The sequence below is a fragment of the Podarcis vaucheri genome (assembly GCF_965113315.1).
Source record: "Podarcis vaucheri genome assembly, chromosome: 3".
Taxonomy (NCBI): domain Eukaryota; kingdom Metazoa; phylum Chordata; class Lepidosauria; order Squamata; family Lacertidae; genus Podarcis; species Podarcis vaucheri.
In genome coordinates, this window is record NC_138761.1 from 56,810,572 (window position 1) to 56,833,491 (window position 22,920).

At 40.4% G+C, this 22,920-nt stretch overlaps 1 long non-coding RNA gene across 1 annotated transcript in view; it reads left to right on the plus strand.

The window, feature by feature from the left end:
- Window positions 1–4,146: 4,146 nt before the first annotated feature.
- Window positions 4,147–22,920, plus strand: part of LOC309528151 — a 34,615-nt gene continuing 15,841 nt past the window's right edge. Inside the window, exon 1 of the long non-coding RNA XR_014217573.1 lies at window positions 4,147–4,341. This is a non-coding gene — a long non-coding RNA (uncharacterized lncRNA). The remainder of the gene's footprint in view (window positions 4,342–22,920) is intronic.

Sequence of the window (22,920 nt, forward strand, 5' to 3'; positions counted from 1 at the left end):
CTAGCTAAGTTAACTTTGCTGCTTCATTCAGCCATTAATACTCCCATGGTTGCTGCCAGGCAGCACTGTAATGATTCAAAATCATTCAGATTTCAAATGGGGTTGAGCAGGTCCAGTGTCAGCATTGTAAATTAACTTGGAAAACAGTGAGCGTAGTTGTCGTTGCAGTCAAGAACAATAAAACAGAAGGTCACATAATAAATTAAGTAGAGAAAGAAGTCAGCAACTCCGATCTACAGGGCAATGCCTCTGATGGTTTTGGTGCTTTTTTGCAAGACGAGGGGAGCAGAAAGAGCATAAATATATAGAGTACAAATAATCTATCAGGGAAAGACCACTGTGGCTCAGCGGTGGAGACAGACAGCAGCGAAATAGACAGACCAATGATATGGTTTGGTAAAAGGCAACTTCCTCTCTTGCTTAGCCAGATTTAAGCAGCCCTCTATAGCTAGAGTAATGTATTTTACAGCCCCCCCCTAAGCAACCAAATAATTCAATATAATTCAACACACACACCTGCCCCAAACCCAGATGAATTAATCAAATCCGCATCTGTTTGACCCTCTGTTTGACTGGGGACCCTGACAATGCCAGGAGTTCTGCTTGTGTTGAAGCAAATAGGAGTAGGAGCCATTTGCAGACCTTCCCTTCCCACAGACGTCTGATGGGCCACAAGAGTCTGGGATGAATCAGGATTGGTCTCATTCAGTAGGCTCTCCTTGTGCTCTTATATTCTTAATTTAATGCTAGTATGAAACTGGGCAGCTCACCCTCTGATATCATTACAAATAAAAATAGGTAAATTTTCAAAAGGTTATTCCAGCCCCCCTGCCCTTTCACATTTTGCTCAAGAGCTCAGACCATAATCAGGAAATAAATCTAGTTGTCACAACTGTGACAGCTCTTTGAGTCAAAGTCTTGAACAGCTTAATTGGGGGGAATGATCCAATTTTAAGATTCATAGGCAGCATGACATCCTTGCGCAGTAAATTCTTTCAGGAAAGACCATGAATAAATTGAATACATTTATGGAATAGTGATGGATTTCAGAACATAGCTTGTTAAGACACCATGTACCTTCAAATTCTTCCTTGTAATAACAAAAGAAAACCCATGTTGCAAGACATTTTTAAAGTCCACCCATTTAGATAGCCCTGCGCACATACAAGTAACCTTGTCCATTCAGTTAGCAACTTGCCAATATAATCTTCTCCCAGGCATTTGAGTGATACCTTCTCCTTCCCCTTTGTAGCAGTTTGGTGATATATTATATCCCCCTTTGGGGGCTGCCCCTGGTAGTCCAGGAATCTCTGGCCCTCCATAAGTTGTTGAACTCCAGCTCCCCTTGATTCCAGCCAGCATGGCCCATGATCTGAGATGATGGGAGTTGGAGTTCAACAACATCTGGAGAGCAGTAGGTTCCCTGTCCCTGTTTTAAAGCTTTAAGTGAGTGGCGGCTAATCTGTGGCCCTCTAGATGTTGCTGAACTCCACCTCCCACCATCCCTGACCATGGACCATGCTGGCTGGAGATGATGGCAGCTTGAGTTAGCGTCCAACATCTGGCAGTTCACCAATCAGCTACCCCTGATTTTAGTATTGTTAACTTTCATTTTACAGACAGGACCCCAGGTTAGTGGGGCAGTGTCCCCTTCACCCCTAATGGACCAGCCTCCACTGCATATAGTCATCCTAGGGTCTGGCTGTCACTGGGGAAGGGTTGTAGCTCAGTGGTGGAGCATTTGCATTGCATGCAGAAGGCCCTAGGTGACATCTCTTGTGTATCCAGGCAAGGCTGGGAGAGAATTCTGTCTGAAAACCAGGAGAGCATCTGCCAGTCAGTGCCAACAGTATGGAGTTAGATAGGCACAAATGCTCTGGCTCAGTAGAATGCTTCTTATGTCCCTGACCTTCATAGTGGAAAACACTGCAGGGAATTGACTTTCCACCGGTTCACGATGAACCTTACTATCTATTACTTATTGGGAATATAAACAGCACAATCCTATGCATGTTGTCTACTCAGGCATAAGCACACCTTCATTCAGCAGAACTGACTGCCAGGCAAATGTGTATAGGATTGGAACCTAACTAAAACAACATGCAAGATGAAAGCAGTTTCATGCTGACGTCAAGCAAAGTGGGCTGAGTTCATCTGGATTCTTACAGAATTATTTGTCAAGATTATTTTTACGCCCGAGTTTGAGATGAATGCCAGGAATCGTTCCATGGCTCAGAGCAGTATTAAGTGGTAAAACATTAGATCAATGTGGTAAGGAGGGAAAAGCTGGAGAAAGCATTCAGCTTCAAGTAATGGAATCTATACGGAATAGAAGTTAAAAACAGGGATACTGTTTCTGTTTATGCTCTTGTTCTATTCTGTGTAACCTTACCCACCCCACTGTAGTTGCTGCGACTCATGCGTAAAATACATTTTGTATACCGCATCTGTTTCTCTGTCTATGGCTCTAATGCTAAAGGGTCAGGTGGCAGAAGATGGAAAAGACCTCTGCTTGAAACCAGGGATGAGGGAGGAATTTGGTGAATTCCACTTCCAAGGCAGACTCACCTGATCTGCACCTGTCAGACCAATCAGTGAATCAGATGTGGGTGTACTTTGAAATCTGCATTCCTACTGGATTCCATGCAAAGGGGTTCAAGAGCTGCTGACCAACTTCATTTAAAAAAATAAAATAAAAAAATATTCTGCAGATAGTAACTGCCTAGGATTTCAGCCATATTTTCAAGCACACAACCTAGTTGCCCCAGGCAACAGATATTTCAGGGGCCAAATTCCCTTTTAGGTCAGGTGCCAAAGCTAGGTTGGGATCCGGGGCAGTGCAACAACATGGATTGCACTTTTGTACAGTAGGCTGGTTTCTCTGCACACTCACCTGGTCCCCCTCTGTTCTGCATCCAGGTAAGTGATGGGACACGGGTGCCGCTGTGGTCTAAACCACTGAGCATCTTGGTTTGCTGATCAGAAGATCATGGGACGGATTGAGCTTCCGTTGCTCTGTCCTAGCTTCTGCCAACCTAGCAGTGCAAGTTGATAAATAGGTACCACTGTGGCAGGAAGGTAAACAGCGTTTTCGTGCACTCTGACTTCCTTCATGGTGTCCTGTTGTGCCAGAAGCAGTTTAATCATGCTGGCCACATGTCCCAGAAAACTGTCTGTGGACAAACAGCAGCTCCCTTGGCCTGAAAAACGAGATGAGCACCAAACCCATGGTCACCTTTGACTGGACTTAACTGTCCAGGGGTCCTTTACCTTTATACCTAAGTATAGGTGCCAGCTCCCAAGCGCTGAGACACTTTGCAGCCCCCTTTTTTTGAGAGCCCCAACAATGATCAGAGGATAAAGGAGGGAGAACATAGAGCTTATTTGGTTTTGTTTGCAAGTCGTATGATTTGCAAAAGAATCAAAAGTGGGAAATAGGCTGAGATAGTTTGAGGTTTGGGTTTTTTTAAAAAATTAATCATGGGGTGTATCAGTTTTATGAAATAAAACAAACAGTAGTTTAGAATACAGAAGGCAAAAAAGGCAAAAATCACCTCTCTTTTTTCTTCCCACTGCTTATTCCTGGGGGTTCTTGCCATACATGTCCAACAGTGCTTGGTCTGGGTTGCTTGATTTTAGTGACTTAGCTCTTTCTTGATTTCTGGATTGGTGAGCAGAGAGTCAAATCTGTAGAAATTTAAAGCCAATTTGCTTACAGAGGGGTGGAACTCAGCAGCGAAGCTCTAATGTATTTTAATGGAGTTGGACTGCACAACGGCTTTTCATCGTTCAGATGGCTGGACAACTCCTAACACATTCACATTAGCCATTTTAGCTAAGAAGAGCCAAGAAAACAGATACTGAGTAAATCAGTAACATATACCTCATACGACCAGGCATGTGTTTGAGTAAATTAATATATATACAAAACAACCATTTGTGGCTGCAGTCCAGATAAAGTTAGCTACACTTAAGTCTTCAGTGGAGCTGATTTCCTTGATAATGTATGTGGTTTCAACAGGACTAAGGCATGACTAACATTTTTTGGGGTGGGGCTGGGAAGATGACGAAAGGTCCTCAGGCCTCCCGTAGAACATAAAAGGACTAGAAATGAACTTGCCTTCAACAAAACAAAGTAGGCTCCATCAACCATGGAATAACCACTTAATCATTTAAAATCAAGATCATAAAAACCACATTCATAATAGCCATTTTGCACCTGTAGCTAAGAAGAGCCAAGAAAATAGTTACCAAGTAAATCAATAACATATCATTTTGCTCCAAGGTCTCCGTGTACTGGTCCCTGAACCTCTCCTTCTGCTAAGATTTATTTTGATGACGGTAAGTAGCGCTACATTATCCAGCATTAAAGATGTTGTTTACTACATCTCTGGGAGCCCTGAAAAGTTGCTCAGGACATGGCTGCAAACTAAAGGGATAAGAAACTCTTGTCTGTTTGAGGCATCTAAACTTTTGATTTCTCTTTTGTGTAAAGGAAGGGTTCATGACTGACACCTAGAGGTAGTTCATAAGACAGCTTTCTCTCATGATTGAAATATGTCTTTAATCAGGGTTACTTTCTTTTGGGGGTGGGTTGCAAGAATTAAAGTGTCTTAAGCATTGCAACATCTGAAAAGCAATAACAGTACAAATTATGATGAACAGAGAACTCTGAATGGTTTAATTAAATTTGTAGATTCACCTTTGTGCTTGTAAAGAACTGTACTATGCATGACCCTAACTCTGCACTAACTCAAGCATTTATACAGTCTAGGAAATGCACAGGCCCAGTGCTAGGGAGGGCCCAGGAGGAGCGCAGGCTGAGTGCCCAGATGGTCTCAGGGGCCCACTGACCTGCTGCCTGCCCTTCCTGCTAGGAGAACCTCAATGGAAGGCACTGGGTGGAGAAGCAGGCGGGCAGGCACTGCTTCTGTGCTGGCACCTTGCCACCTACATGCTGAGGGCATCCATCCAGTCATGCCCAGGGAGCCCAGTGATTCAAAAGGCAATGCAGAAGTGAAAGCCTGTGGGGTCATGTAGCTGCCTAAGGGAGTTCTGTTTCTTGCTTCTGCTGTAGATGGTAGAGAGCTTACAAGGTGGATTTGGGTCTTTCAAATTTCAACGGCACCTTGTGCAAAGGCAAAATTTTGCACTTCCCTGCCTTCTGTTCTGCTCAATTCACTACATGCAGCACCTCCTAAGTTTGGCACCCATTGTGGTGGCACCAGTCATGCTGCCACCCTAAATTTGCTTCTGAAGGATAGCTGCAGCTCATCTGCCTCTGCCTTTTTTGAGGGTTTTAGTGTTTTCACAAAAAACAACTTCCCATCCCTAATCTGTAGCACCTTCACAAGTCTTTGACTCTACCTTCCACAACAACTTTTCTAAAATGTGCAGAAATTCTAGAATCTCTTCTAAAACACGTAGGAAGTTGTGTGTTCATGCTCTCTGCTGCTCCATCCATGCTAGGATCCATGGATTAGCACCCCACACTGACATCAGAAGTCTACCAGCACAAGCCTAACTACACCTACAGAATTTAATGATGCTTAAGGTTAGGATTTCAGCCTAGAGCAGAATATCTGAAGCCAGGCATGGGGGTGGGGTGGGGGAAGCAGATCTTTCTGCCCTTCTCAGATCACACTGGGCTGATGAAACAGCAAGGTGGATCTGTTGCTGGGGGCATTCAGTCTAAGCAGATTTGGGCTGATTGGGGAGAGAGACATTGCCTTCCTTAGGATCCTGTCACACTGCATCTTTGCGCCTCCATTAGTTGTTTTGTTTTCCCCTTCCCCTTTTGGGAGGCACTATACCTGTCCCAAGAAATATGGTTGTTGATTATGGTCGCCTATGGTGAGAAGACGGAATGGCACTCTGCCCATGTTCAGCAGCACTTCTGCTTATTTACACTGAATCATGTTTTCAATCAATCAGTAATTAATCACTTTATTTGTATGCCACCTTGCCAAAGTTAAAACCACGCTCCAGGTGGCTTACAACATATGAAAGATTATAAAACCAGGAACATAACAAAAGTAGTCATAAACAGTAAGCAAAACATCAAAAAGTACATAACCAAATTGAACAGTTTTCACAAAAAATCTGGGAATTAAGAATTGTTTTTAGAAAAGGAGCAAGTAATTTCAAATGATTAATTGTGCTAGGCTGAATTTGGTGGCTATTAAAAGTAGTTTGTGCATAGATATACATAGCACAAGCAACATCTGATCTACCTGACTAAGCTAAAGCACAAAAATGAAGTCAATAGTGTGAATGGCTTCTCTAGCTTACCCAGTACTCTTCTTAATTTTATGGATAGCAGGACTAAATTAGATACTTTTCTTCAAATATCTGTAGCTAAAGGAAGCTGAAGGATGACCTTGCTTTGAAGCCAAAAAGCTGTGAAGGACAAGAAGGCAAAGAAGAGGTGCCTTTAAATTGCTTCATTCTTCTCACAGCAGAGTACAGTAATTGTTTACTATTCAATTGTGAGCTTTTTGGCAGTTGCAAACTTTTAAAAGTGAGAATCCAAGAGGAAGGACATTACATAATACTCTGAGTGTAGCATCCCATCGATCTCCACATTCTCTGTGGAGCTCCTCTCCTGGTGACAGCAAAAGCTTAGAGCACTTTAGACGCTTGCTTCTTCTTCTTCTTTTACAAGATAACTTTTAAAAATGTTCCGGCAATGTTTGAGGAAGAACCTGAAAAGAAGAATGACCTTAGGCTGAACTGGTATTGTCACAAGAGCTATCACATTCTGACGTGGCAAGAACAGGAGAATAAGATAGATAAAATCCAATTGGGACTCATGGCTTGGGAGTAGAGAGAAGGGATGGAACGCTACATACTGACACTAGATTGGTAGACAGATATAATGGCTGTTAGTCTCTCTCCTTGATGTGTGTCCTTTTCCCCAGCTTGCATTTTTCAGATTCTGCATTTTCTGTCCCTCTCAACTTTAGCTTCTTCATTTCCTTACACAAGCCAAGCCCTTTATGCACCACAAAGCCACCCAAAGCAGTGAATGGTTATGAGCTCCACTTAAACATAAGTCTAATCAGAATCCCTTTATTAGGGGGGAATAGAGGAATCAAGTTCCCTCTATTAGGGAAGGAACTGACATCTGCTACCCTGAGTGTAAAAATCTAGCAAGGCTACCAATAAATAGCTCCCTTGACACAATTAATTGCAAAGCTGATTATGTATTAATATATACAAATGACAAAGTTAAACACAATGTCAAAAACCAAGAAATGTAATCAAGAGTGTATTATCCTCCCATTTCTATTTAACAAGGAAGACACATGCTCTGTGAAGTGAGTGAAGGGTGGCGGGTGGAAATAAAGATCACAAAAAAGTACCAGGGAAAATTATATGTAACAGTTACCTAACACAATGGTAGAAGTGCAGCTTCATGCATAAAATTGTTTCTTTGCTTTTCAATTTAAGTTTGGGGATTATATGAAGTATTTTGACACATGCATATTTTTACACATGTGTATCTGGTGTGCAAATGCAACCTCCCCATTTTTCTCAATATGTACACATATGAAATCATATAGAGAAGTAATGTTCATGTTAAAGACATTTGAAATGTTGCAGAAGATCCAATAGTATTAAATGGGTCAAAGATGGATGCAGTAGACTTAAAATGAATTGTCCTGGAATTAGAAGATGCGATTAGATGCAAATTAGAAGATGTGATTCTGTAGAAGGAAACTGGATCCTCATGGATCTGCATGATTTTGTACAGGGTTTCCTCAAACCACCATTAAATTAAAGGTAACATACCGTACATCACAGAACAGATCTGTGCACATGAACTGATGATAGTTCTAAGGGGACCCGTGTTTGGTCAGCGGGGAGGTACAAAGGTTTAGCAGTTTGAGTCAGATTAAAGAGTGAATAACACACCCACACCCACACACCTGTCCTTCAGTGAAAAAGCATACAATTTATCCACACAACTCTGTGTGGAAGGGAACTTAGGTTAAGTGACGGTGGCTGCCTAAAGTCAATGACCTTCATGGCTGACTAGGGATTTGAACCCAGGCTTCGACAGGAAATCCATTGTACAGCAGTGAAATGGCTTTTAAACGCAGAGGCAATCACGTTGGTGCAACATATAAGAAGTCATTATTGTAGTTATTCACTTTATGGAGAAATGTGTAGCTAAAATGTAAGTGGGGGGGGGAGGGAATTGTTCTCCATATTCTCAGTTTTTTTATTGAAGAAACAAATCACACAGTAAATTACATCTGATTTGCATGAACTACTGCGTGCACCTAGATCTCGGCATGAACTCGGAAAAAGACATTGTTTTAATTCCATAGCCCTTTATAGTTGATATTTTTATTAAATTTTCTCATGCTGTAATTCTTCCTGTGTTTCTATTACATTCAAGGAACCCTCCTGGGTATAATTTAACATCTGCACATTACTACTGCTGGTAATGAAAGACTAATATGCACTGCCCAAACTGAGAGAGGAATGAAGGGACAGGCTGCTTCCATTGCGGGGTGTGACTACACTCTCTTTTTATTTGAGAGAGAGAAGATGAATTGGGAAAAGAAAAGGCCTGCTTTCATTTCTAGATCGGAGCCTTGCCTGGGTTCTCCTTTTCTCTTTGTGGGTACTTGCATATGGATACCTGCTGTGTTTTTTGATGAGATGCTGTAAAATTGCTGTCCTTCAGGCAGGGTGTGCTTTACATGGGACTGGGGCAGGGGAGGAATTTGGGTCAGTTCACATTTCCCTGTGAACTTACCTAATTTGCCCTTTATGAAATGATAGGCTGAATAAAACACAGCTGTCCTTCGAAACTCATACTTCTCAGAATATTGCAATGCAGTCAAACAATGTGTAGAAAAATGCATACACTAGGGTTTATATGTTCATATAAACACACATATTAGTGGAAATAACATACAAAATAGCACCTGGACAGCAGACAAAGCAGACATGGAGGTTACATAGTCAGAATTGTTGTGTTTCTAGTTAAATTATGCAAATTCTTTCTAAATCTGCACCTATAGGTAAAAATAAGCACATGCAGATTTTATTCATATCTGTGCCCCCTTTTGTCCTCTTTTTGACGATGTGTAAGGGGCAACCATTTGGCATCTACTTCAAATGTGAGCCTGCAAACTAGGGCCAGCAACTTCAACTACGTTTTCTTTCAAGATGATGCCTGCGGTGACACATTCATCATAGATCATAGGACACATCTAAAATCAAAGGAACAGGATTGATTGCTTCAGAAATATAAGTGCAAATTTAATATTTTGATTATTAGATTAAAAAATTAATCAAGTAAGATTTCAGTCCTAATTTTCATGGGAGAATTTAGCATGTGCTTAAGTCTCTCTTATTAATGTTTATTACAGAAAGTCCCATTTGGTTCAATCAGACTTCCCCAAAATATTTATCATTGGATTGCAACTGTACTACTAATTAAGGGGATCTTAATCATATTTACTTGGGAGTAAGCCCTTCTGAACTGAAGAAGACATCTTTCTGAGTAAAGAAACATAGGGTTGTGCTGTGCATCTCAAAATTCAGACCGCATGAGAAAGTAGAAAAAACATTCTGCCTTCAGAGCAGATTGCTTGTGATGACTCAAGCCAAGCTATATATCACTCAGTTAATGATTTGTGGTTCTAAAAAATGTAAATGAAGTTTTGTCTTGTCGACCCAAAAGATTTCTGTGATGTTCTGTATGAACACCATGATCACTGCATTTAGAGTATTAAGGATGTCTTGCTGCAATAGTGAATTCTGTTCCGACACTCTAGAATATATTGACAGAGAATTTTTAACTTGTTCACAATTCTCCCTTCAGGCTGAAGTGATATTTCTCTCTTCATTGTGAGTAAAATGTTGCTTGGTCAGTGAAAGTGAAACTTCAGCCTGAAGTGACAGTTGTGAATGAATTAAAAATTCAGTGTCTAGAGTATCAGAACAAAATTTCACTACTGCAGCAAGACATCGTTAATGCTTTAAATTCAGTGATCATGTGGAGTTCATACAGATAACACAATAACCACTGTAGGGGAAAAAAAAAATCTCCCGAACAGAGAGGGAGATAAAAGTAAACATAAATGCCAGATATAGGTTTCTGTACTCATAAATATTGTGAAGCTGTGTTCGCTAGTCACTTCATACACTATTCTTAGGGGAGTTTTAATCAGCACATGTTGTGCAGTGGCCCATACAAAATGCATTTAGCCTGGGGATTGTTCAGCTGATCAAGCCTTTTCTGTTGACATTCTCTCCCACACAGTACTGTACAGTAGATACAGTGAAAGAAGGGAAGATACAATCATCTAATGATATCAAAGCAATCAAAGTGGAATTGTGCTGAATTTTAGGGATGCTTACTGCAAACTGCTAAAGGCCATGTAAATTAATCGACAGAAAAGTGCACTACCTCTAGCAGGAACCTCCTCTCACTTCAGGGGACATTGCATTTGATTGCAGTCATCAGAAACATAAACCCAAGGCCCCCCTCCCATCCTAGTCTCGTATTTCCCAGCTTTGGAAATCCCCCAAAGAGTGATTTAGACCCATAGCTGCCACCACGTCGCTCATTATGAAAGTGAAGAAGACAAGAAAGCCAGGCTGGGTGTATTATTGTTTTATCTGATGGAAGAAATAACCTGAGTGGCAGCCACCTATAGAGGAGGGATGGAGAACATGCGGCCTTCCAGATGTTGAACTCCAACTCCCATAATCCCCAGCCATTGACCAGCCTGGTTGGGGATGATGGGAGTTGGAGTCCAACAGCGTCTGGAGGTCCACAGTTCTCCATTCCTGACCCAAATGAAAAAGCAGATTTATTATATATAAGCTAGCTTCAGGAGGCCTCTGTTTGTAGGAGAAACTACAAATGAACCTCGGAAGATGGATTAGCCTTTTAAAGAATTAGTTGTAATTTGTATTTTGGATGTTTGGAATGAAGGGGTCTTTGGTGTGTGGTTCAGAAACTTTCCAGACAGGGATCTGTCTCACACAAGTTCTTAAACTGTTTCCTCAGACCTAAATGAACTCAGGGGGAGCAAAATGGACTGCTGCTCATAGAATCATTAAGTTGAAACTGACCCAATGGTCATCTAGTTTAACCCGCTGCAATGCAAGAATCTCAGTGCTGCTGAAAGCACTGAAAGCATATGCTACTACAGCAGCAAGAATGTTACTTGCCCCAAAATGGAAAGAAGCAGAAGTCCCAGCAAAGGAAGAATGGATACAAAAACTTATGGAATAGGCAGAAATGGTGAAACTTACCGGGAGAATAAGAAATCAAGATAACAAATCTTTTACAAAAGAATGGAAATGGTTTATTGAATATTTACAGATAAATTATAAACAGATAAAAGCATTGGCAGGATTATTGTAATTACCTGCAGTTTTATAAGAGTATATATTTAAAGAAGATGAATAAATGAGTAAGTTAATTTGGATATGCAGAAGATCTTAAAAATAAATTTAAGGAACAGCAGAAAGAGGGGGAAGGAAGTCAAGTTTTGAAATGTGCTCTCAAGCACATTCAGGACTGGCTGACTTCTTCAACCAGAATTTGCTGGAACTCAGTTCCGGCACCCCTCAAGTGGGCACCGTTGCCATGCTAAGACAACGAGGTGAGTTCCGACACCTCTTTCTATAAAAATAGCCCTGGCTGACATACTGCAAAAGCAGTCAGACTGCTGATATACAACAGCAGCTTCCTTATTAAAAAAAAAAGGTAGCAGACCCTAGTCTGGAAACATCTGGAAACATATTATAATGCAATTTCGCAGTGAAGTGTGATTGATTTTCTACATTTACTCAGTAAATGTTGGTTGGCAAAAGAGTCAAATGAGCAGATTAAGACATTTGCTTAACTAGACCAACTGTGTAGCTCGGATCTAAGGTGTGCAACATCTCCTTTCAGTGTCTTAGATGTAGGCAATCTAGCAGCTCAAATTTTGCAAAATAAAAGTAGCATGCTCTGAGGTGTGTAGCGTACAGCGAACTTTGTTTCAGAGGGCTTTACTCTGACCTAATGAATTTAGCCCAGCACCATTTGCTTGAGGGCAGGCTTATTTTAATTGACAGGTACTGTACACTCCCTAGGAAAGCACAGTGAAGATAAAATTTACCAGAGGAAAAACAAAACTATTATTTTTATCATATTTATAAAACCGGGTGTTTCCTGCACAAGTAGGTGAGTTGGTAGGTCAATTTGCTTTGCATGTCTCACGAGTCCCTCAGTGTCATGGCAGAGAAGTGAAAACAACTGCTGGTTCATTAAAACAAGAATAAATGTGCAACCCATCTCATTCTGCTGGATTTAGGGGGAAGTATCTTGTATCTATAGAAGACCAGTGCTTGCAGTTTCAGACAATGGGAGATGGCAGACAAGTGTTATTTTCATCCCCCTCTATATGGAGCAAACCCCTGGTTGGGAGTTGGTGTGATGTTCATTAGTGATTTTTCTGACTTGCAAGCAGAAATGTCTTTGAAACTGTGTGGCTTGGCAGGAAGCAGCTCCAGAATGGCTCACTTATTTCAGGACAATTGATGCCCGGCTCTTCAGGGAGCAGGAATAAACGATACGTCTCTGAAACCTTCATGCTGTCTAATTTTTCAAAGCCGTATTAAAGTACCATATGTTTCTTAATCTTGACATGCTTTTGTCATGAAAGAAATGATGACGCGAAGGGTGGAACAGCACAATGGACATTAATGCCTGTAGAAAATGCCAGCGCCGGCTGACGTGAGGCAGGATAGAAGGACACCTACTGGGATATTATTGGATCAAATGGATTGCACGTGGATTAATACAAAGATGATCCTGTCTGACTAATCTGATAGCATTTTTATTTTTAGGCAAGAGGACAAAGGAGCAAACAGGAGGGGTCTACAAATATTATTTACCTAGCCAGTGTGATATTTTCACAGCAATGGTAAATTTTAAAAAGCTAATCGGCAGGGACAGCTGTATGGTACAGAAGGTGAACATGCTTGAATGGTTCAGGAAGTGGCTTAGATATTGATCACAGAAAGTGCTGGTGGGTGAAAAAGCTTCAGTGCAGATTTAGGTGACAAACAGAGCTAACAACTGGATGAGAATTGAGACCAGGTTTCTTCCTTTTTCCTCTATTGCACATACACGATTTGAAACAGGGAAGAAAAATGCAATAAAACAATAGTTGCTATGTCCACCAGTAGAAACATACTGGCATAAGTACATGACTAGATTGTTGACTATTTGATTTACAAAGCAATCCTGCATATGCTTCCTCAGAAATAATCCTCACTGAATGCAATAAGATGGCATCATTTCAGCCTTGAAATGATAAACTAAAAGACTGAAGGATGAATCACACTTAACTATCCCAATAAAACCTTATTGTAGCTATTACCTTATTACCTCCTGCACTAATCCACAACAAAGGGTCCAAATGTAAGAAAAGAGTGGGAACAACGGTCTGTGTGACTCCCAAACCCAACCATCGCAAGGGGCTGTTAGTCAGTCCTGTTGCTACAGCCATAGTAATCTCTTTGTGGTGTGGCATATCAAAATCAAGATGATTTGGAAGAATAGGAAATTTATTGTCTTACTTTCCCAAATAGGAGGATATTGATGAAACATGGAAGTAGAATGACTATAATAAATATAGAGTCATCTTCTTGCTAATGTCATTTCCACTCCAAATTCCATCTGAGTCTTTCAAGTGTCAAACTGGAAACAAGTATTTCCATTTGACTATATTACCTGAAAGAGAGCATGATCTACCCTTTTTTACGGTGTCCAATATTGTCCCCTCGCATGTGTTGATTAAGCACAGAAGTAGAATGCCTGAATTGGGCTTATTGCTTATTTTGAAGTATTTGTCTCACTTCTTATGAGACCGAAAGCCTGACTAGATATGGTTGTGCCAAACAGGTATAATGCATTTGTGTAGGTGAATATTGGAACTTGTCGACTTCTTTCACCTGAATTTTCCTGTGTCCAGCCACTTTCCCGTGGTGGGGCGCTTATTGCCAGTGACCCAGCAGCCCAGCAGTCACCCATGCCATGTTCTAGACCAGCGCTTGTAGTTCTCCAGATGTCCTTGGACTACAATTCCCATCATCCCTGTCCATTGACCATGCTGGCCAGGGTTGATGAGAGAAGTAGTCCAACAATATCTGGAGGCTCCTCATCTCTGTTCTTAAACATGGATCTGCTGCTGTTCTTAAACATGGGCCAGCTGCCCCAAGGACTGAGGCTCAAGCTTCTGAGAGTTCAGCCCAGAACCAACACCATCACACATTCATTTCTACACTACATGCTAAATGAGTTAAGTGTTTTCTATATGAACCAGCACATGCCTCTAATTAACACAAACAGCATCAGAGATGCATTGAGCACAGGTCTGAGCTGCAACTTGACCTGGCAGTGACATCTGTGAATGCATCACCTGACAGTCTTATGAAAAAAGTGCTTGCAATGCAGCTTTACATTTCACCCTGAGAACCAGTGCAGGACGTCATGCACGATAAATGGACACGGACTGTGGACATCCCAGACGGCAAGAAGTTGCTGTGTGACACCATCAATCCATTCTCTTCTTGATCCCTTCCAACAAGTGAAGTACTTAGTGGCACTCCATCACACTAAGAAAATGAAATGCACACAGAAGGATAAGCAGATTGACACTTGATCCAGTCTTTTAAACAAGGAGTAGATGTTCCTGTGCAGCAAATTATTTTTATGTAAGTAATTAATAATGGGGAAACAATGCAGTGTCAAGGAGCATCCCAGGGGGAGAAATTGTCAGCCTGGTTATTCATTTATTCTTTTCTAACTAAATTGATGGGATAGTCTGATGCCTTTCTGGATACCACACAGATGATGGAACGGCAAACAAGTTGCATTTAAATAATGAGCAAATCTACCAATTAGTCAAAACCTAATCTTCGTGTCTTAGAAATGATGAAGTGCACTTAATGTGGCCTTTGCCAATTTGAAAAGAGCTTTAAAAATTGTGGAAAAAACCATAGATATTGATCTAAACTTTTAGTCACAGATTCAATAGTACATTAATCTAGTGGGGCCTTTACTGAGACTGTGACTGTCACCAGGATTCATTAATTGAAGTTTAATGTGATGTAACTGATAGTCTCTCCTCTTATAAGCTTATGGTACACCTTTTTTTTAAAAAATGAGCATGTTCAATATACTGTATGACTATATATCTATTCCAAAGATGAAGCCAGTGTTGGACAATCTGTTAGAACACTTTCTATTTATTATTGTTATTATTTATTAAATTTCTTTCCGAAGGAGCCCAGCATAGCAAATGCTGGTGGCAAACCATACAATTAAAAATAAAATAAAAACACATTTTAAATATTTATAAACAATTTAAACCTCTAAAAACATTAAAACATTCATTGCACTGTTATCATATTGCTGATACTAGATGACTATATATATTGCAAAGTTAAAAGCACCTTTGGACTATCTGTTAGGATGCTTACTATGGAAGTAAAGGGGTGAATGAAGCTTCAGATTATGGCATAAAACATAGGCTTGCAGACAAATTGTTCTTTCCTCAATATAAGGATAGCAAGAGGTATAAAAGCAAGGTCAGTGCAGACTGCAGTCTTTGACTTATTCTTTGCTATTGGCTCCAGCTTTTGTATGATGAGATAAGACCTCCAAAACCATTGACTCAGCTGCTGAGTGTTAGGGAATGTTTATAAACATTCCAATTGCCAAGTGTGCTGCTAGCGCGCTGAGGCTAGGGACAGATGGTTGTATGCTTTCGGTGGAAAGGGGTTTCCCTGACAGAGGAGCAGGCAGTGCTCTTAAAATGACTAGTGATTAATTGTTCAGTGCATGTAAACACGGTATAGTTGAATGGCATGAGTTATACATGTTATGCATAAGCAGGACAAGTGTGTGTGTGTGTGTGTAAGTAGATGTGTGTAAACAACATCATGGGAGGGGCATTTCTAGAACTAAGGTGGAATTTTGAAGCTCCCTTGTTATTTTTGCTGTTGGATATTGCAAGTCGTGTATGTAATCTTGCTATATTTATGTTATTTTTTGCATATTATTATATTTTTGTTTTGCTATGTTATTATGAAATTGTTGTTATGTTATTGTTTTGCTATGTCATCATGAATTTTTTTTGTAGTGTTTGTTTGAAATGCATTCCTGTTTCTTTGTTGTACACCACATTGAGCATAATTTTTTGGGGGGGCTCACCTGTTTGCCCTCTGACATAGAGCCACTTCACTTCTTACCTGAACTTAGGTAATTACCAAGAAACTTGTCTGGCTATTCCAGCAATTGAATCCTTGTTGGAGGCAAGAATTTGAAGAGACTCAGCCATACTGCCTACCCTCCTACCTCAAAACCCCACTATGTAGAAGAGGGAATTTGGAGGATGCTTGCTGTATAGGAGTGAAAAGAGCCATCCTTGCCAAAATTCCCACTGCGCTACTATTAAAAAGACAAAGGAGCCCTCTGTCTCTTTAGAGCTCGTCATCCTATCCGAAACAAGATGCGGAGATCATGTAAATAGCAGGATGATAATTGCTTGAGCAAGCACTGGGCAAAGTCCACTGGGCTAAATGACCTTTAAAGAACCCTTTCTGAGCAATATTCCACCTCATACTCCACCTCATGGGTTAAGATGTAAAAGCCCTCTATCCCCATCCTCAGAAACTCGAAGGGTGGTAGCTCAGGGGAGAGCATTCTTGGGGGCAGCCTCTAAGTTGTGGAATTCCTTCCCCACAGGAAAGCATGTGTCACGTACCTCATAGAGTTTTCATTATTTGCCAAAGGCACAACATTTTAACCCGATCTTTGATGCTTCTGATATATTGTTTTAGGACCCTGTTGTGAATGTAATTTGTTTTAAATTGGTTTTAATGTTGTATTTTACATCATTGTGACCTGTCTTGGGACTAATTCTTCTACTTAGAACAGCTCCATTGGCCAGCTCTGAACAGACACAATCTCTGGCACAATATGAACTCTAGCCTGGGTTAGATCTAATTCTAAACCATTGAGCCTCTTGGGCTTGCCATTCCGAAGGTTGGCAGTTCAAATCTCTGTGTTGGGGTGAGCTCCCGTTGCTCTGTCCCAGCTTCTGCCAACCTAGCAGTTCGAAAGCATACCAGTGCAAGTAGATAAATAGGTACCGCTGTGGGAGGAAGGTAAACAGTGTGTCCATGTGCTCTGGCTTCCATCACGGTGTTCTGTTGCACCAGAAGCGGTTTAGTCATGCTGACCCGGAAAGCTGTCTGTGGACAAATGCTGGCTCCCTCAGCCTGAAAAGCAAGATGAGTGTCGCACCCCATAGTCGCCTTTGACTGGACTTAACCATAGATCTTCAGCTTCCCTATAGAACCATAAAACCCTATAGAACCATAGAACCATAAAAGGGGGGAACCCCCTTTTAACTCTTGAATTCCAGTTCTGCATCAACTCCTGGCCACGATATACAAGCCATACCCTGACTCAGAATTCTGGTTCTGAGCCAGTTCTGAGCTTTAAAATTGATATCTTGATCTGCAAAGGACTATTAGTGGACAACGTTAGGTACACTTGATATCATTTTGATTCTTAGAGTCAGCCATGGCCTTCACCCTTAGATCACCCTTAAATCTATATCCTGACAGCCAAGTCCCTAACACTCTGTAATGAGGAGATTACTATAAAATATAAATCTTGATGGTGAAGTTTTTCTTCCTCATCCAGATGGGAGAAATGCAATTAGCCTATCATATAATGAAGAAAAATCAGGCTGAGTTATGACAAGGTTTCCAAGCGCTGTTGCTGAGTCATCTACTCTGATACCTGAATATGCAGATGGCAAGCAACTCATATTGGCAGGTGCACCAAGCTTCACAAGAAGATTGTATCCAAGTTCCAGCACTCAGCATTGCTTACTCATTCATTTCAGAGAGAAAATGGCAAATCAAGGAAAAATAAATGCCAAATCAGACTCTTAGAAGAGTGATTAAATCGTAAACATCTTTCAGTGAATTATGACAAGGATGTATCTCTTGGGTAATCCATATATTCACTCTGAAGATGACCAAAACTTTATGTGACAACAAATCATATCCACAACTTGTAGACAAGGGGCAAAAACTTGCTGAAAGAAGTAAAAAGGATTGTTTGTGATCTTAGAAAATAATGTTTTTAGATGAGGAGACATTTGATTTTGGTTCTATTTTAATGACAAGCTACCTTATTTGCATATCTCAGGCAAAATTTGAATTGGAGAACAGTTATCCTTTGAAATTTGCGCTTATCTGAATTTTGTGTTGCAGCTCTCCTTTTTTTAATAAAATTCTTATATTAGGGGAAAGTGTACATAAAAATGAATATACCGGTATTTGTGAAAATAGCACACCAAAATGCATTATATTAAGGGAGATTGCTTACAGAAATATATGTTAGTCAAATCTCCCCACAAAAAAAATGTGTTTATTAGCAGAAATTCACACTAAAATGTTGACAGATTTTCATAAGGATTTATATTGGAATAAAACACTGAAAATTGCTGCAGAAATGTGGAGAACTGAATCAAAGATTGGAAAAATTAACTTACCATCAGGTGCCTATAGTACCTCACCACACATATACAATTTTTCATACAATGTTCCCTATCTAAAGATTGTCATATCCTCATTTTAAGACTATGGCTCACATCTTGCCAGATATCCAGTTAGTTTTTGGGCAATGAAGTTATTTTTCTTATTGTTTAAACCAAGTAGACAGCAAATGAAATATTGGATTTTTAATCTCTCTTGTGGACTCCTTGAGAGACAAGTGTCTTGACAAATGACAACTCTTCTAGGGATGATGGACGCAAGCAAAGAGTCATCTCAAAAGTGCCCACTGTAATCAAATAGCTTATTTCCCAAGCACACAAGCAGCACCACAGGGCTATCCACTAAGCTGAACCTATTAACCTTGACTGGAACAAAACAATGACACTGCAGACAGAACCAGACATTGCCAAATACAGTCACCCTTTTATAATATGCAGTAATGTAATAGGTGACATGACACAATTATGTCACCCACTTCCCTCTTACCATTCTGTATTGTTGGATAACATTGCATTATGTGTTTCATTGCTATGAAGACCCGAGGGAGGGTCCTTTTAGTGGCAGCATCCCAGCGTTGGAAATTCCTCTCCTCTGTGACTTGACTGGCACCTACTTTTACAAGTTTTCAGCACCATTTCACTCAGGCATTTGCTGAGTCTTCGTGCCTGAGCTGTACATTTATCGTTGGTTTGTTTTCTGGTTGTTGGAGTAGATTGATCTGTATTTGGGAAGGGATAGGAGTTTTAGCTATTTTATGTTTAGTTTTTGGTTGAACAATGGCTGCTTTTAAAGATTCTAGTACATAGGTCAAATGTACATGGAGATGTTTTGCTAAGTACGTTTTATACAAGGTGATGTTGTATACGCGAGGGTCTTCGGAACCTTGAATCTACGGGAAAATAGAAACATAATCAAGACTTTCCACTCCTACTGGTTGGCAAAAAGTTTGAGAGGGGAATGAAAATATTGCATATGTCAAGCTTGGAAAATATAGTAGTTAGAAGTCACAAGGGCAGAAAGGACTGGAACACTTTAAGAGAGCTAGCAAACTGGGAAGTATCAGAAAGCATAGTTGGGGGGGGGCAGGATGAAGGAAAAAGGAGAGGACCATGAAGAGGATCAGAAGATGAACAGAGGGATGCAAAGTGATAAGTATTGGCCTGGTTAGGGATACATTATAGAATAGGCATAGCTGGATGCAATCATCTCTGTTTCTTTCTTTCTTTGTTTACTCTTATGGGTAACTACTCAAAACTATGAAGTTCAATTTTTTCTAAAACATTTTTCTTAAAAATTGTTAATTTTGTTGGCTCACTTACACATTAACTTTGGAAAGAAGTTGGATCTGAAGCCTTCCTGTCCCCCCATGTTAAGAGCCAGACTACTCTACTCAGTATTGGGACTACATTGGGCCAGTCCAGAAAGTAAAGTCCTGTTTAGTGGAGGCAGATAGAGAAGGGAGTTTTATCCACCTGGTGGCAGAAGGAGGGGCTGCCTTGTGTGGTTTGCTTGCATCCCTTCCATTTAATGGAGTGGGCTGCGGACGGTCACATCACAGTATTCTATGTTTTGTGCTCTGGTCTTGCTGCTGTAATGAAGACTGAATAATAAAGGTTTTACAATAACTAAATAAATAAAATACATGATACATGCTACAGGGTGAGGAGGTGTGTTGTGATATCAGTTGAATTTTCTTAGTAGCCCAAGTTTTTGTAACATCTAGTTCCACCTGAGTATGCAGAGTATAATTTTATATACAGTTGTACCTCGGAAATTGATCAGAATCCATTCCGGAAGTCCATTCTACTTCCAAAACATTCGGAAACCAAGGCGTGGATTCTGATTGGCTGTAGGAAGCTCCTGCAGCCAATTGGAACCCATGTCGGACCTTTGGGTTCCAAAGAATGTTCGCAAACTGGAACACTCACTTCCACGTTTGCAGCATTTGGGAGCCAAATCATTCAACTCGCAAAGCATTCGACTTCCGAGGTACGACTATACTCATAAACATGTGTGTGTGTGTGTGTGTGTGTGTGTTTTGAACAGTTACAGATAGGTAGCCGTGTTGGTTTGCCTTCTGTTTCAGTGTATCTGAAGAAGTGTGCATGCACACGAAAGCTCATACCAAGAACTAACTTAGTTGGTCTTCAAGGTGCTACTGGAAGGAATTTTTTTATTGTGTTTTGAACAGTTGTCACTGAAAGCCAAATAAGACAGCTGATAATGAATGAAAAAGTCCACATATGAGAAAATGCAACTGATGCCACACTTAAAATGTAATCAAGTATAGAATTCAACTGTGTGCTCCATAATCTTATAAGATCTGTCTTTTTAAAATTTGCACTACTCTGCTAAGCACCTTGTGTTACACTGAATATGCTACAATAAAATAATAGTAACCCTGAACGGGGGCGGGGGGCGGAGTGGAATGGGGTGTTTGCAGACTTTTTCACTGGGTTTCAACTCACGCAGTGCCTCTGAACGTAAACAGGGGGCTGCCTGTACCCTTCGAAGGTGAGGGCTCTAAGCCGTATAAAATGATCCAGGACTACATTAGGAAACAGAGTATGTCAGAGGAAAGTAGCAACTCTCTTCCTGAATATTGTGCTTAGCATTTTACAGAGCTTCTTTGTGTAAAATATAACCTGCACTATGGGAGCACAATAATTTAAGTTATTTAAAAGTATGCTGTCAGAGATTTGGGGCTGTTTCAAACCCCACCCCCTATTAAAATAAAAACCAGCAAGGCTGCAGAAGCTCCTTCATTCAACTCTCCATGTATCTGGCTACTTTTGAGAATCCAGGAGGCAAGGTTTAAGCTGCAGCCCTGATCTTCTGTCCTATCCCAATGATGGGTAAATACTGTAATATTTCTATTCATCCAGCTTTCCTTCCTAAATACCATTCAGATCAATATATTATTGAATGAATGCTACAAGCAAACAATATTAAGATGCTTTATTTCATGCCTGAAGGGGAAGGTGTGCATGGGGAAAGTCATAGGAAGTTGCCTTAGATTGAGAAAGACCATGGGCCCACTAACTTCAGCGAGGTTCAAACTAACGGGCAACTGGTCTCTAAGATTCCAGACAGGGGTCTCACCCTACCTATCTGGAGATATCAGGGGTTGACCGTGAGTCCTTTTTTATGCATGCAGATTGATTTTAATTACATACTTGACTTGATATGATAGATATTCATGTGGCAGATATTCATTTGTGATTTAAGATGTGTCTCTTGCCTTTTATTTGTGTGTTTTTGTTTGTTTGTTTGTGTGTGTGTGTGTGCTTTCAAAAAATCAAAGTGGATTCCAAAAAACAAACATTAAAACAAAAAAATAATTACCATAAACCCAATAAAATCAGTGCAATTTTGGGGGGGAATGTTCCTTAACTGGTAATGATTAAACTGCCTAGGGCACTTTAGGGACAGGATCAGAGAAGAGATAAGCTGTAAAAGCAAAGGAAAGAGGTCAGCGTACACATAATACTATATTAAATGAGAGATATGCTGGCTATTATGCAAGCTTTCTTTGTATGCTAACTTAAAGAGGGTCTGGAGTGGGGTGTCTCCCGCTCCCAGTGAAAGAGTTGTTACTTTTCTCTTTAAATGTAACCACTAGGTCCGGTTGTGGACGACTCTGGGGTTGTGGCGCTCATCTTCCTTGTATTTCTATATCCAGCAATTGGATACAGACAAGTGGGAGTTTTGGGTTTTTGTTTTTTGTTTTATATAAAAAAGCACCAGGAAGCACACTGTCCTATTCAAGCATATGCAGTACACACATTGCAAAATGACACAGCTTCTCTGAAATAAAAAGCTGTACAGAAAACAAAATATTTATGTAAGGTAACTCTCCTGTTCTATCACAAACTGATGGATTGCTTTGCAGGAATTATTTACATGAAAACTCACACCTAAGCACAATTTTTTCACTCTCCAGGTGACACCTCCTTTGACAATCTAACATGATTTCATCTTGAATGTAAAAGTAACACACACACACACACACACACACACACACACACACACACACACACATTTTTATTATTATTATTTTTTTGCTGACACCAAGCACTACTGAATATGCTGACATTTCATGGCCGATAGCTGGATCAATCAATCCTAACTAATTACTGTAAATAAATAAATAACTGGTCCATAAATCTGTGTGATCTAACAACACAGGGCAGGGGCATATAATTGATTTATGTAATCTGAAATTTCTGCAATACAATTTTGTGCAATTATGCTTGTTTACCTCTTTCAAGAGTGGGCGTCCCTGATGCATTTTGGATTTGTAGAGGAGGCTCC